Source organism: Cetorhinus maximus, chromosome 14, assembly GCF_964194155.1.
Source record: "Cetorhinus maximus chromosome 14, sCetMax3.hap1.1, whole genome shotgun sequence".
Classification (NCBI taxonomy): Eukaryota; Metazoa; Chordata; class Chondrichthyes; order Lamniformes; family Cetorhinidae; genus Cetorhinus; species Cetorhinus maximus.
In genome coordinates this window covers 15,041,992-15,058,520 of record NC_135892.1, presented here as the reverse complement: position 1 = coordinate 15,058,520, position 16,529 = coordinate 15,041,992, and the positions used below count along the sequence as shown (strand labels likewise).

General features: G+C 41.6%; 1 protein-coding gene across 1 annotated transcript in view; it reads left to right on the top strand.

Moving 5' to 3' along the window:
• The first annotated feature begins 9,377 nt into the window (after window positions 1-9,377).
• Window positions 9,378-16,529, top strand: part of commd1 (copper metabolism (Murr1) domain containing 1) — a 131,206-nt gene continuing 124,054 nt past the window's right edge. The window contains exon 1 of the mRNA XM_078556564.1: window positions 9,378-9,408. The gene's annotated coding sequence lies outside the window, so the exon portion shown is untranslated. The remainder of the gene's footprint in view (window positions 9,409-16,529) is intronic.

Genomic DNA, 16,529 nt, shown 5'->3' with positions numbered 1-16,529 from the left:
ACCGAACCACCAAGTCAAGCCACCTGTTCCCAGGACTGTCACTGACCGCGGAGATAAAAGCAAAGAATCGTGGATGCTGGAAATCGAAAACTAAAACAGAAACAGAAATACCTGGAAAAACTCCGGGTCTGGCAGCATCGGCGGAGAGGAGCACAGTTGACGTTTCGAGTCCTCATGACCCTTCAACAGAACAGTTCTGATGAAGGGTCGTGAGGACTCGAAACGTCAACTGTGCTCCTCTCCACCGATGCTGCCAGACCTGCTGAGTTTCGAAACATTAACTGTATTCCTCTCCACCGATGCTGCCAGACCCGCTGAGTTTTTCCAGGTATTTCTGTTTCTGTTTTTGTTCTGTCACTGACCGCGGCTCCTCCGCACATCTTTCCTGTACAGCCTCCACCGGAGCAAAGGAGTAAAACTTCTAAACTTAAATAACAGCCATGGACAGCAAATTAGAAGAGTCAGATGCATTTGTGCTATGGGAAGGGCTAAACCAGACCCAAGAGTGGCAGTCTTGGGGAAGACAATTTTTAATTTACAGAAGAACTACAAGATTAAATAAGGAATCAGAAGAAGTACAAGTTGTCAAGTTTTTATTCATGTTTGATTAATTTGCTGGTGAAGAACTCCGCAGCCAATGTATGGATCAATACTCAACAACATAATTTAGTGAGATATTAAAAGGCTTTGATAGATATTTTAAACTCCAAGTTGTGGAGAGTGCAGACCCTAGAAGAAAGTCCAGCACACTCCCATTAAATTTCTAAGGGCAACAAGAGGCCCAGATGAGGGGCAACTCCCAATAAAGCTCCAAGGGAAAAAAAGACCCAGAGAGAGGGCAAAAAAAGACCCCAGAGAGAGGGCAACAAAAGACCCCAGGAGACGGTAACAAAAAACCCCAGAGAGAGGGCGACAGACAGCCCCAGTGAGAGGGAGCCAAAAGACCCCAGAGCAAGGGAGACAGATAGCAGTGAGGAATTTCAGATGGCTATGGATGAAGGAAAGCTATCTGAGGTAACTCAAAAGAAGCAAAATGTGCAAAAAGTAAATGAAGCTGTTCTACAAGAAAATGTTCGCATCAGAGCTGAACTGGAAGATTGGAAGTGCAAGATTCAAGCTGAGTACATACCTTTGAAAACGCACGATAAACTGAAGTCTTCAATGAACCAAGCTGTTCGAGGTCTGAACAAAAAAATTTCAGAGACGACACAAAGGTATCAGGAGGAAATAATGACCCTTAATTCCACAGTTGGCAAATCAAAGCAGAAGTTGGGAAAACTCAACCAAATGTACAACAGCAGGCAGAAAAGGCACGCAAAGAAGTTGCAACCCTGAAAGACTCCATGAAGAATCAATATGTAGCCATGGAAAAACATGGAGAGTTAAAAAGGACGCTAATATTACTTCAGAAAAATCTACATTGGAATTATCAGTAGCAACGGAACAATGGGGGGAGGCAGTGGCGTAGTGGTATTGTCACTGGACTGGTAATCCAGAGACCCAGGGTAATGCTCTGGGGACCTGGGTTTGAATCCCACCATGGCAGATGATAGAATTTGAATTCAATAAATATCTGTAATTAAAAGTCTAATGATGACCATGAAACCATTGTCAATCTTCGTAAAAACCCATCTGGTTCATTAATGTCCTTTAGGGAAGAAAATCTGCTGTACTCCTTACCTGGTCTGGCCTACATGTGTCTCCAGACCCACAGCAGTGTGGCTGACTCTTAAAAAAAATGCCCTCTGAACAAGGGCAATTAGGGATGGGCAATAAATGCTGGCCTAGCCAGTGACACCCACATCCCATGAACGAATAAAAAAAAAAATTGCACTGAAACCCATACTGAGTTGGCAAGAGGTCAACAAGAAAATGAACAATTGATTGTCTTTCAAAATCAAATGCAAAAGGATTCAGAAATGAAGACTGTCTTCAACAGCAGAATGGAGGCACAGCAGAAGAAACTCAAGGAGTGGTCAGGCCCATTCAGGATGCTGAATTGCAGGAAAGCTCGAGGTGAAGCAAGCGAGCTTTGCCAAGAAAAGGAAGACCTCACGCGCTACTCAAATTCCTTAGGACAAAGTTTATTCCTCTGGAAAATTAATTTAATGTCACTCTGAACAAACTGAGGAGCCAACTCAGCAATGCTCAATATTCCAGGAGGAAGCTGAAAGCTACAAGAAAGAGACTGAAGAGCTGAAGAAGCAGTTGAATGGAAAAGAGGAGGCATTGAAAGGAAGCCATCAAACTTTCCAAACTGTGAGTGGTTAATGAAGCCATGGATTGCACAATTACAGAGTTGAAACAAGTTACAACTTCACTGGAGGCAGACCTGGCCAACAGTGAATCCAAAATGAAGAACAAGGACAAAGTTCTGTTGCAGACAGAGAAAGAAAAGACAGAAATGAGATAGGAAAATGTAACTCTGACACTAAAGCACAAGGCACTAGAAGAAGAAAAAGCTGAGCTGAATGAAAAGATCCATAAGCTTGCAAAAGGATTTGAAAATAAAACAGCAAACAAATGTTTGGTTGAAGTTGTGAGACAAGTGGAAATGAAGGTTCCATTTGCAAAAAGTATACGTCCAGCAAGAACATGCGGACAGCATGCAAAAACAAAGTTCATGACCACTCTAGGAATGAATGGAGGGCACATTCCCTTCGGAAAGAACAGGACAAACTCACAGTGTCCGAAAAAAGCAGACGAGTTGTTAATAAAGAGAAACGCAACTCAAAGAAATGCAAAAAGCAAGTCAAAAAGAGATAACCAAGTACCAGAAACACAGAGGAATACTACCATTCCTCCAAACATGACAGACCATGATGTGGAAGAACTTTTAAGCCTCAAGCCTGTCTGAATTTATGAGGTCAGAGACTTGAGACAAGTAAAGATTGTATTACAAATAGTTATACTCTGTTGGAAAGAAAAGTTTTATTTCGTGACGAACAGGGGATGTTGTACTGCCCGCATACCATTGTAATGTAAAGGTGCTCGGAAGAGCAAGGGCTAATGTGGGACTGTGGAATAGCACCGCCCACAGTATGATGTGTAGAGTCACATGGTAATAGACTCAGAGAACAGTCTAGGGAGAACACTCTGAAAGCAGCCTACCTAAATGGTAACAACACCATGCAAGACAGTAACCTGGGATCTGTAAATAGTTAAAGACTAACAATAAACAGTTCATGTTCAAGATCTCATCATTGAGATAGCAATAGAGCCCAAATTACAAATATCCCCAGATTCCTTGATGTCTTTAGTACCTTGAAATTTATTGATCTTTATCTGATATGTACTCAATGACTGAGCTTCCACAGCCCTCAAGGGTAGAGAATTCCAAGCAATTCCTCCTCATCTCTGTCCCAAATGGCTTGCCTCTTATTCTGAGACTGCCCGCTGGTTCTAGACTCCCCCCCCCTCCACCCCCGCCCCACAGCCCAGGGAAATAGCCTTTCTGCATCTATGCATCTAGCCCCTTGAGAATTTTGTAAATTTCAATGAGATCACCTCTCATTCTTCTAAACTCTAGTGAACGCAGGCCCAGTCTCCTCAATCTCTCCTCTTCGGACAGGTCCATCATTCCAGTAATTAGTCTGGCGAACCTCTGCTGCACTCCCCTCATGGCAAGTATATCCTTCATTAGGTAAGAGGACCAAAACTATAGACAATACTCTAGGTGCAGTCTAACCAAGGTTCTATACAATTGAAGCAAGACATCTTTACTCGCGTACTGAAACTCTCTTGCGGTAAAGGCCAACATACAATTTCCCTTCCTAATTGCTTGCTGCACCTGCATGTTAGATTTCAGCGACTTATGAACAAGGACACCCAGGTCCTTTTGGACATCAACACTTCCAATCTTTCAGCACTTAAGAAATACTCTGCAACACCATTCCTACTACCAAAGTGGATAAACTCACATTTAACCACATTATATTCCATCTGCCATGTCTTGCCCACTTACTAAGCCTGTCCAAATCCCCTTGAAGTCTCTTTGCATCAATCTCACAACATACATTCAGACCTAGTTTTGTAGCCATTTGCAATCTTGGAATTATTACATTTGGCCACCACATCCAAATCATTGAAATATATTGTGAACAGCTGGGGCCCAAGTATTAATCCTTGCAGTGCGCCACTAGTCACAACCTGAGAATGACGTGTTTATTCCCACTGTCTGTTTTCTGTCCATTAACAATTAACAGTCAAACAATGCCACCATATTACCTCCTATCCTCTGTGCCCTAATTTTGTTTGCTGACTTCCTGTGTGGGACCTTATCGAAAGCCCTCTAAAAATCCAAATACACCACATCCACTGGCTCTCCCTCATCCATTCTGCTAGTAACATCCTCAAGAAACTCATGACAGGGTTGTCAAACATGATTTCTAATTTGTAAATCCATGTTGACTCTGCCCAATCAGATCATTATTTTCTAACTATCCAGTTATCTCATCCTTTATAATGAATTCTAGTATTTTCCCTACCACTGACATCAGGCTAACAGGTCTGTAGTTCCCTGTTTTCTTTCTCCCTCCTTTCTTAAATGGTGGGGTTACACTTGCAACCTTTTAGTCTGCAGGCATCATCCCAGAATTGATACAATTTTGAAAGATGACTACCAATGCATCCACTGTCTCTATAGCCACCACTTTCAACCCCCTGGGATATAGATCATCAGGTCCCTGGGATTCATCTACTTTCAGTCCCATTTATTTCTCTAGTACTACTTTTTACTCATACTAATTTCTTTCAGTTCCTCATTCTTGCTAGTCCCTTGATTCTCTATTATTTCTGGGAGATTTCTTATATCTTCCTCTGTGAAGATGGACACAAAGTAAATGTTTAGTTTCTCTGCCATTTCCCTATTCTCCATCATAAATTCTCATGTCTCTGTCTGTAATGGACCCACATTTGTCTTTTTTTTCTTTTTTTTTTCCTTTTTACATCCCTTTGAAACTTTTACAGACCATTTTTATGTTACTTGTTAGTTTGCATTCATATTCTATCCTCCCTTTCCTTATCAGTTTCTTGGTGCTCCTTTGCTGAATTCTAAAATGCTTCCAGTCCTTGAGCTTACTACTTTTTTTTGTTAGCCTACAGTTGACTCACTTTTTCTGTTGGGGTTTTGTGCCTTAAAATAATGCATATTTGTTGTAAACCATGGTATTATTTCTTTAAGTACTAGCTATTTCCAGCTTTCCATCATACCTTTTAATGTATTTACCAATCCATTTGGATTTGGATTGAACTTGCCCCCCATACCTTCATAGTTTCCTTTGTTTAGATTTAAGACTATAGTTTCGAATTAAACTATATAATTTTCAAACTTAATGGAAAATTCCATCATATTATGGTCACTCTTCCCTAAAGGTTATTTTACAAGATTATTAATTAGCTCTTTCTAATTGCATAATAGTAGATCTAAAATGATCCCTCATTGGTTCTTCAACATACTACTCTAGAAAACCATCTTGTACTCATTCCAAGAATTCATCCTCCACAGCATTAATGCTCATCAGATTTACCCAGTCTAAATGGAGATTGAAGTCCCCCATGATTATTGTATTACCCTTGTTACATACACCTCTATTTTCCTGATTTATACCGTGCCTTGTATCACCACTATTGTTTGGTGGTTTATAAACAACCCTACTGATGTTTGCTGCCCCTTGCTGTTTCTTAGCTCCACCTAAACAGATTCTACAACTTGTTCTTCCAATCTAAGATCCTCTCTCATCAATGTACTGATCTCATCCCTTATTATCAGCGCTACCCCACCTTCTTTTTCCTTTTTGCCTATCCTTCTTAAATGCCAAATATCCTTGAATATTAATTCCCAATGTTGGTCAGCTTGCAGCCACATCTCTGTACTGGCATTTAGATCATACCCATTTACTTCTATTTGTGCCATCAATTCACCTACCTTGTTGCGAATGCTGTGTGCATTCAGATGGAATGCCTTTAATTCTGCCTTTTTAACATTATTCTGTATTTTGACTCTATTTGATGCTGGCATTTGTTTCTGCTGCCTTCCAATTTTGTTTACTACTTTTCTATTTCACATTGCCAGGTTTGTATTTCTCCTATCTGAATTCCCTCTCAGGCTCCCATCCCCCTCATCCATCCTCATAGTCCCCCAAACCCGTGCAGCCCACTTCTACCTCCTTCCCCATTGAATTTATTTCTTCCTATCTTGACTCTATTTTTTCTCCCTTGCCCAGAATGTTCCTACCTACATTCATGATTCTTCCAACACCCCACGTCATTTCAACAATTTCCTAGCCCCAATTGTCTCCTCTTTACTATGGACATCCAATTCCTATGCACCTCCATCCCTCACCAGGCTTTGTCTGAGGGCTCTCCACTTCTTCCTTTAACAGAGGCACAAACAGTCCCCATCCACCACCACCCTCCTCTGCCTGGCTGAACTTGTTCTCTCATTGAACAATTTCTCCTTTAACGTCTCACTTCCTCCAAAGAGGTGTGGCCATGGCCCACGTGGGCCTTATTGCCAGTCGTTTTGTGGGGTATGTGGAATATTTCTTGTTCCAGTCCTAGTCAGACCCCCTTCCACAACTCTTTTTCTGGTACATCGATTATTGTACCAGTGCTGCTTCTGGCTCTCATCCGGAACTGGAAAAATTAATCAATTTTACTTCCACTTTCCAAACATTCCTCACCTCCACATGATCCACCTCTGACATTTCCCTTCCCTTTCTTGACTTCTCTGTCTCTATTTCTGGGGATAGACTGTTTACTAATATTCATTCCAAGCCTACCTACTCCCGCAGCTACTTCAACTACACCTTCTGACACCCTGCTCCCTGTAAGGACTCCATTCCATTCTCCCAGTTTCTCCGTCACCATCACAATTGTTCTGGTGATGCTACCTTCCACTCCGGCGCTTCTGATATGTCTTCTTTTTTCCTTAAGCAAACATTCCAACCCCCACCCCTCCTCTGTGATTGACAGCGTCGTCAAAAAACCCATTTCCTACACTTCTGCCCGTAACCCTTCCCCTCCCTCCCAGGACCATGATAGAGTTCCCTTATCATCACCCTCCACTCCACCAACCTCCATATTCAAAGGATTATCCTCCACCATTTCTGCCAACTCCAGCATGGTGCCACCACCAAACACATCTTCCCCTCCCCTCCCCTGTCAGCATACCCAAGGGGCCATTCCCTCCGCGACACCTTTGTCCACTCCTTTATCACATCAAAACCTCAGTCTCTTCCTATGGCACCTTCTCATGCAATCGCAGGAGGTGTAACACCTGCTCCTTTATCTCCTCCCTGCTCAATGTCCAAAGCCCCAAAGGCTTCTTCCAGGTGAAGCAATGATTTACCTGTACTTCTTTCAATTTAGTCCACAGTATTCGTTACTCACAATGCGGTCTGCTCTACACTGGGGAGACCAAACACAAACTTGGTGACCACTTTGCAGAACACCTCTGTTCAGTTCACAAGCCTGACCCTGACCTTCCAATTGCTTGCCATTTCAATTCACCATCATGCTCTCATGTTCACTTTTCTATCCTCAGCCTGCTGCAATGTTCCAGTGAAGCTCGAGGCAAGCTGAGGAACAGCACCTCATCTTCTGATTAGTCGCTTTACAGCCTTCTGTACTCAGCATTGAGTTCAACAACTTCAGACTGTGAACTCTGTCCTCCATTTTGTATTTTTTTCCCTATGTGCCAATCTGTATCTTGTTCTCATGTTTTGCTGTCAGACAACACTGACCTTTATGCTGCTATTAACACCTACTCTGGTCCAATGCTTTGTGCCTTTACTACTACCTTTACCATTTCCTTTGCCTTTTGTTCCATGACATCTTTGTCATTTAATCTCCCCACCCTCTAACCTATCCCTGACCTCCCCTTTTGTTCCACCAGTCTCTGCCCCCTTTTTTTAACAGCATAAAACCCATCACATTTCTGCCTCTCTTCAGTTCTGAACAAGTCGGACTCAAAACGCTAACCCTGTTAATCTCTCCACAGATCCTGCCGGACCAGCCGCGTTTTTCCAGCACTTTGTTTTCATTTAATATTTCAAACAATGGTTAAAAACAAAAATATTCCCTGAACAATTTAAGATTAAAATAAACGTTATGTGCATTTGTTTCATTATGACTGGGATGGGAGGAGAGCGCAGTTTATCTACCCTTTTCGAGGTCACACCATTAGTTTAAAAGTTTAATTCACTCACCAAAATGGCCAATGATTTACCTTCACTACTGTTATACTGCAATAAAAGAGACTATAACCAGGCTTCTTTCAATAAACTCAGAAGGATTGATTTATAATAAAACAAAACTTCATTTTTAAACAAGTCACAAGAACTGGTTAACACATAATTTGGAATCTGGAAGTCTAACTATCTACCCCTCTTAAAATTCCCCAGCATGCATACACACAGACACACAAACAAACAAAGGACAAACAGGTAGAGTCTTTGCAGAGATGGGCTGTTGAAGAAAAGACTTTATGAAACAAAGGATAAAGTTCACAGGGTTTCAATCTGGAGCTCCCTCATGTGAAGACAGATAGCTAATTCCAGCTGATGAACTGGAGGTTCTCACCAATGGAGTTTGCCGTGGATGAAAATGGAGCTGAATCAATCCTTCTGGTCTCAGCCTCTCAGGTTTCCAAAGGCAGACAAGTACCACTGAGATGAGGATTCCGAGCTGGATATTGATAACCACTCTATTTCAGGCAAGATAAGGAGAGTGCGAGCTGGACAGCTTCACTTTCTCAGTCCATTCCAAACAGAGTTCAAAAAGCAGTTCAGAACTTAAAAAAAGACAAAACTTTACATCAGGTGACTTCAGTGACGAGGCCTTTGCCCTTAAACGGTTTTTTCATCAACTAAAGTAATTTCTGTTGAAACAAGCACACAACTCTCTCCACCCAAGTGCCATGCTGGTGAGGTGATTTCTTGCAAAAGGCATGGTTCTTTACATTCCAAAGGTGAACTTATGACCTTTTTAAAAAAATCCCAAGTGTCCAAATAATGTACTGTCATTCCAAATATTGCAAGAGAAGGAGGACATGTTTCTAACAGTTTCACTACTTGAGAGTGTTGGTGGGAGTCATGTGACTTCTTTGCCCAAAAGAGGACAACTATAATAGGGTTGCCATCCCTCCCAAATGGCCTGGAGTCTCCCGGATTTGAAGATTAATCTCCAGACTGCTGCTGTCAGCTACCCTGCAGAATCAATCATTGGGCATCAGAAAATTGTGGGGCTTTCATTTTCGTTAAATACTTTCATATATTTGATATAAAAATACGGAGTCTGGGAAATAAAAGGCTGTTGGAGAGTGAACAATCATCAAGTTAATTCACAAATCTGTTGGCTTTGCATTTACAGTGGGAAGACCGGGCACAGTGAGGATGGACACATTGGGTGAGTGATGGTGGGAGTGTTAAGGTGGGCATTGAGAAGTGGGATTTCATCTGATGAAACGTCCAGCAATGAGTAAACTGCCCAAGAAATATAAAAGCAGGTGATGAGAGCTTTTGCAAGTTTTAAAAAGGTAGTGAAAGAAAATGTGACTCCCTTCGAGGCTGAGACCGGAGAAATTATAATGAGGAATAAGGAAATGGCAATGACATTAACCTTATACTTTGAAATAAAGACAGAACATGCTGGAGATACTCAGCAGGTCAGGAAGCAACTGTGGAGAGTAACACTGTTAACATTTCAGTTCCATGACTGTTCATCAGTCTGATGAAGGTCCACGGACGGACCTGAAAAGTTAATTCCGATTCTCTCCATAGGTGCTGCCTGACCTGCTGAGTATTTTCAATTTTTATTTCAGATTTCCAGCATCTGCAGTATTTTTCTTTTGTGTTAAATCAGTGATGTGCTGTTACATAACTTTATTGATATGCTGGTGCATTCCTGATTGATTTGTTTGTGGGATCAACGCTCCATTAATTTATGAATTCACCAGTGCCTGTTTTCCATTAATTTGATTTGTTAAGTATATGGTAGTGTAGTGTAATCGTTCTGGAGTAGCAAACTAGAGGCCATGAGTTTAAATCTGATCATGACAGCTTGTGAACCGAATTCAATCAATCTGGTAATTTGTGGGCTTGTTCAAGAAAAATGACCACTAAAGCACCTGGGTTGTTGTAAGAACCTAACCATTTCACTAATGTCATTCAAGAAAGAGAATCTCCCACTTTTATCTGATCTGACCAACAAATAACTCTAGTCCCACTCTATGTGGTTGAGCCTTAATGTCCTCATACATGATTTATGAAGCCAACCAGAGCATTAAGGATTTGCAACCATAATAGTGGCCAGGATTTTCCACTTGGCAATTTGGGGGCGGGGCCCGGTCGCCGAGAGGAAAATGACGCGGGATAATGTCGGGAGGGATCCCTGACGTCATCCCGGGCCATTTAAATATTTAGGAAGGCAGGCGGACAGCAAAATCAGCTGTCCGCCCGCCGACCTGTCAATGGCCAATTGAGGCCATTGACAGGCTAGTTAAAGTACTTAAAGACCTGCCCGGTCATCCCACTGGCGGGATGAAGTTTCATGTCCGTTTTGTTCAAAAATAATAAAGCTTATGTGTTCTTTATTAACATGTCCCATATCGTGTGACATTGTCACATGAGGGGCACATGTTAATAATTTTTTAATGTTTCTATTTTTAAAGTTTTTACCACTGTCAGTATTCCCCCTGAGACAGGACTTTGCCTCAGGGAGAAGTGCGCTCTTTCGCGCACTTAGACAGATGGGGAATCCCTCCCCCCACTGGAAGCGCATAGCGCTTCCTGTCGGGGATGCTGCTGGGCGGGCTTTAATTGGCCAGCCCACTTAAAATGGCGGCGGGCCCCGTTTCAGTGGCGGGGGTCGGCTGCCCGCCCACTGCCAAGTCGGTGGGGCCCACCCGCCATCCAAGGGCAAGATTCTGCCCAGTGTTACTAGCATATACAGACAGCAAATACAAAACAAAACCCATAAATTCATTGGGGCCTGCAGTTTCAACAGTAATTAATTAATTTAATGGTGCACAGTGCTCCACATATTTATTAACTTGCTGATGTGCCTTTCTATTATACGATTGATCTTTTGTGTGCCCCTTCTCCATTAATTTATTGGTGTGCCTACTGCGACATGAGCTTATTATTAATGCACTGGTGCCAGCTCCTGTAGCACTATATTGATTGTCTGGTACTTACTGTTCTGTTAGTTAATTGCTGTCCACTGCTTCATTCATTTATTGATTTTTGGGTCTGCCTGCTGGTCTGTGAATTGATCTGTTAAGTTTTAGTTCAATGCTGTATTAATTAATTAATTTGCTACTTGGTCTCTCACATTCTACCCTCTGTAAACTTTGCTCTGCTGCCCATGTTTTGACTCGCAGCAAATCTCATTCCCCTATCACTGACTGGCACTGGATATAATAATTTTCATAATATTTCTCTGGTTTGTTGTAAAGTAGGTTTATGGGTGTGAGCGTAGATGGTACTGTGTGGGATTTAATTACATTTGGAGTGAGGTATACGGCATGCTTGAAATTATCAAAAGAAGCTAGGTGTAGAAATGTACTTGAAGTGCTAATGAGTAAACATGGATGCTGCCTTAGCATGTGAGGTGTGAAGGGAATTTGCATTTTTAGATAAGTGAAGGGATTGTTTGGCTTTCAAAGGGATGTTAGTCTGTTTACAACTAGCCAGATAAGCAAGGCTAAGCAGAGTGTTTATTTTTCCCAAAGGTTACTGACAATTTTGGGAATATGAAAGTTTTTATATTATGGGAAAGGTACAGCTCCAAAGACATATGGAACAATGGAATTTACATATTAAAGCAAGAGAAACATATATAAAGTCGAATGAAAGGCTATGTTGGGGGCCATGTAAGATTTAACAGGAGCGTGTGAAACAGCCTTGAAGAAGCCTCCTGCCATTTGTGTATACATCTGTTGTGCCAAGTAAAAGTTGGAGAAAGCCATTTGAAATTCCACTGTCAAGTGGGTACTAAGTTAACTTTCATTTTAAAAAAATTTAAAACCTATTCTGGACTGTTGCCTTAAAGGGGGTGTGTAACTGGGAGTCAGGTTAATTAGGAATTTTAGGAGTTGTTATAGTATTAAGTAATTGAAGCCTCATGTATATGCTTGAAATCTTTTATTTTGTTAATAAATAATTTAATTTTAAAAATCTCTAAAGGTCTTAGTGGACTTATTACTTCTGAATTCAGTGCACACATCTTCTCATAATAAATACAAATTGCAAAACCGTTGTGATAGCATGGCCAAGTTTCCCTTGTGGATTTGGTCCACCTGGCACACATCATCTGCCACATCATAACAAAACTGGGGGCTCAACCGGGATAGTTGAAATTCTTTGATTGGTTTGGAGTTGTTGAATCTTAAGGCTACGAGTACGAGAACCATTTTGAATTTAGGAGTTGGTGTGAGGGATTTTAAAGTGGCAAGACTGCGAAAATGGCTTTATCCATGGCTCAAAGTTTTCTGGAAGTAGATATAACTCTGATTGGGTTACAAAAGTTATCTAAAGGTAAGTTAACAGAATTGATGGATAATTTACAGTTGAGGTTACATGTAGGGGCAAAGAAAGCAGACATAGTTGAAGTGGTAGCACAGCATTTGAAGTTGGAGGGGATACCTGAAATCAGTGAGTCACAGCTGGAGGTAGTGAGACTTCAGTTTCAAACGAAGAAGCTGGAACATGAACAAGCAATGGAATTGAAAAAACCTGGAATTGAAATGGCTAGAGGCAGACAAAAAGGAAAAGGACAGGAAAGGCCATTTCAAAGGGAGCAAGCAGATAGGCAGGAGAGAGAAAGAAAACATGAAAAGGAATTGGAAGTATAATAAGGTTGGGCATACAAAGTCAATGTGTTGGAGGCTACAGGGAAAATCCTGGAACACAGAAAAATTCTGGAAGTAAAAGTACTGTGGGTTCTGAGATCCAGGCACAGGAAAAGCCAATAGTTTGTGTACAGGTAAAGCAGGAAGAATCAATGATTGGTAAAGAAGTGGAAATGTGTTCACAATTTACCCAAGAGAGTTCTGAAGAGCAGGTTGCAGAAATGTTTAAAGATTTTGCATGTGAAGGGCAAGTATTTCCATTTGTACAGGGTGGAGCAGGTAAAGATATTAAAATACAAAAACATTTCATTTGACCTGGATTGCATAAAGCTGTAGTTAAATTCTATAGAACATGTCGGGTGACAGGGAAACCACAAACAATGATTAAACCGGAACCTTTAATTCCAATTCAAGCATTTGAGGAACCTTTTACTAGGGTCCTGATTGGTTGTGTAGGACCCCTCCCTAAGACTAAAAGTGGAAATCAGTACTTGTTGACCATAGAAACACACTCTGGGAAGCTTCTTAGTCAAACAAAACAAACTTTATTTACACAAGAGCTTCCGTGGCTCCTTGTATACAGCCAGCCCCCTCATACAACCTTCTTTTCAAAGGAAACCGCTCCCTAGAATTTATTCCCCTGTGCTAGCCACTCATTGGTTGAACAAATCACATGACCCCTACTCAGTTGACCTAATCTTAAAGTGACAGTCATCACACTGACAATAATGGATGTGTCTACAAGATTTCCAGAAACGATACCTTTGCGAAATATTGCAGCAAAGAGAATTGTGGAAGAATTGACTAAACTTTTTACAGGATATGGTTTGCCAAAAGAAATACAATCAGATCAGGGTTCAAATTTCATGTCACAGCTGTTTAAGGAAGTGATGAATAGTTTGGGGATAAAACAGTTTAAGTCAACAGCTTACCATCTTGACTCACAAGGTGCTTTGGAAAGGCAGCATCTAACTTTAAAAACCATGATGAGGGCTTATAGTCAAGACTACAGGATTGGGTTAGGGTAATTCCATTCTTGTTTCTTTTTCATCTTTTTCTGGCCAACACAGACGTGATGGATTGAATGGCCTCTTTCTGCACCATAACTTTTCTCTGGTTCTCATAATAAATACAAATCACAAAGCTGTTGTGATAGCATGGCCAAGTTTCCCTTGTGGATTTGGTTTGCCTGGCACACATCATCTGCCATGTCGTAACACTGACCTACACTGGCTCCTGGTAAAGCAGCATCTTGATTTTAAAATTCTGATCCTTGTTTTCAAATTCCTCATTAGCCTCTTCCTTCACTATGTCTGTAATCTCCTCCAGCCCTACAACCCTCTAAGATATCTGGCCTCTTGGGCATTCCCAATTATAATTGCTCCAGTATTGGTGGCTGTGCCTTCAGTTGCCTGGGGTCTACGCTCTGGAATTCCCTCCCCGTACATCTCTGCCTCTCTACCTTACTTTCCTCTTTTAAGGCACTTCTTAAGATCCATCTCTTTGACCAAGCCTTTGGGCATCTGACTGAACATCTCCATATGTGGCTTGGATTCATACTTTGTTTTATAATGCTCATGTGAAGTACTATACAAGTATAAATTGTTGTTAGTGCTCCTTGCTCTATGAATGTCTTGCTTCAGTGCTGACTGATGCTTTGTTAAATTTATAATTCACTGGTGCCTACTCAGATGTGCTGCAATTTTTATTAGTAACCTTGGTTATTGTTAGTTTGTGCAAATGCATGGGGTTTATGTTCATTTCTGTGGATTGTGATCCTTTGTTTTGATATATTAATGATTTGGATGAGGGAAGTGAATGTTCTATCACCAAGTTTGTGGATGACACAAAAACAGGTGGGAAGGCCAGTAGTGAAGATGACAAATAATCTACAGAGGGATGTAGACAGGTTAAGTGACTGGACAAAAACTTGGCAGATGGAATATAATGTGGGGAAATGTGAGGTTATGCACTTTGGCAGGAAGAATAGAGGAGTTGAATATTATTTAAATGGAGAACGACTGCAGAAAGCTGCAGCACAGATGGATTTGAGGGTCCTTGTACACGAATCACAAAAATTTAGCATACAAGTTCAGCAGGTAATAGGGAAGGCAAATGGAATGTTGGCCTTTATTTCAAAGGGAATGGAGTATAAAAATAGGGGAGTCTTGCTAAAACTATACAAGGCACTAGTTAGACCACACTTAGAATACTGTGAACAGTTTTTGTCCCCTTATCTAAGGCAAGATATATTGGCATTGGAGGCAGTCCAGAGAAGGTTCACTAGGTTGATCCAAGGAATGGAGGGATTTTCTTATGAGCAGAGGTTGAGTTGGTTGGGCTGTACTCATTGGAGTTTAGAAGAATGAGAGGCGACCTTTTTGAAACATATAAGATTCTTAGGGGACTTGACAGGGTAGGTGCTGAGAGATTGTTTCCCCTTGTGTTTGTGGGGGGTGGGTGGGGGGTGGAGGAGTCTAGGACCAGAAGGCATAACCTGAGAGAGAGGGGTCACCCATTTAAGACAGAGATGAGGAGGAGTTTCTTCTCAGAGGGTAGTGAATCTGTGGAATTCTTTACTGTAGAGGACTGTTTTTTTAAATTCATACATGGGATGTGGGCGTTGCTGGTCAGGCCAGCATTTATTACCTAGCACAGAGGGCATTTAAAAGTCAACCACATTGCTGTGGGTCTGGAGTCACATGTAGGCCAGACCAGGTAAGGATGGCATATTTCCTTCCCTAAAGGCCATTAGTGAATCAGATTGGTTTTTCCAACAATTGTTTCATGATCATCATTAGACTTTTAATTCCAGATTTTTATTGAATTCAAGTTCCACCATCTGCTGTGGCAGGATTCAAACCCAGGTCCCCAGAGCATTACCCTAGTTTAGCAACAATACCACTGCACCATCACCTCCCCCCTGGGTTGTTAACTATATTCAAGGCTGAGATAGACAGATTTTTAATCAGTAAGAGAATCAAGGGTTATGGGCAAAAGGCAGGAAAGTGGAATTGAGGATTATCAGATCAGCCATGATCTCATTGAATGGCGGAGCAGATTCGATGGGCCAAATGGCCTACTTCTGCTCTGACATCTTACGGTCTTATTCTCATTGTTACCATGCCTGTGTTGTTTGTTGCTTTAGGCTGGCCTGTCATCATAACATAGAATCATAGAGTTTTATGGCATAGAAGGAGGCCATCCAAGCTCATTGTGTCTGTGCCAGCTCTTTGAAAGAACTATCCAATTAATCCTACACCTTTACCCTTTCCCCGTACGCGCGGAACTTCTTTTTCCCTTTAAGTTGGTATCCCTTTTGAATGTTACCATTGATTCTGTTTTCACTGCTGTTTGAGGCACTGCATTCCAGATCAACTTGCTGCATAAAAACTACACTAAAATGACATTTTCAGTGTTATCACGGGAGGTTAGATGTTATTTAAAAGTGACATCCCTTTTCATTTAGAGAGTCACGGAGGTCTACAGCACAGAGAAAGGCCCTTCGGCCCAAAGAGGGCTTCAGGAATAAAAACAAGTTTTGCCATCTGCTTTACTCATTTTACTGTTGGACGCTAATCCCAGGCACAGAGTTTGTGCTGTTGACAGCGGCTGAGTTTTGGGGCAGGGTCGCTGCAGTTGCAGCTCTGAGCCCGCAGGGGCGCTGCAGGCAGAC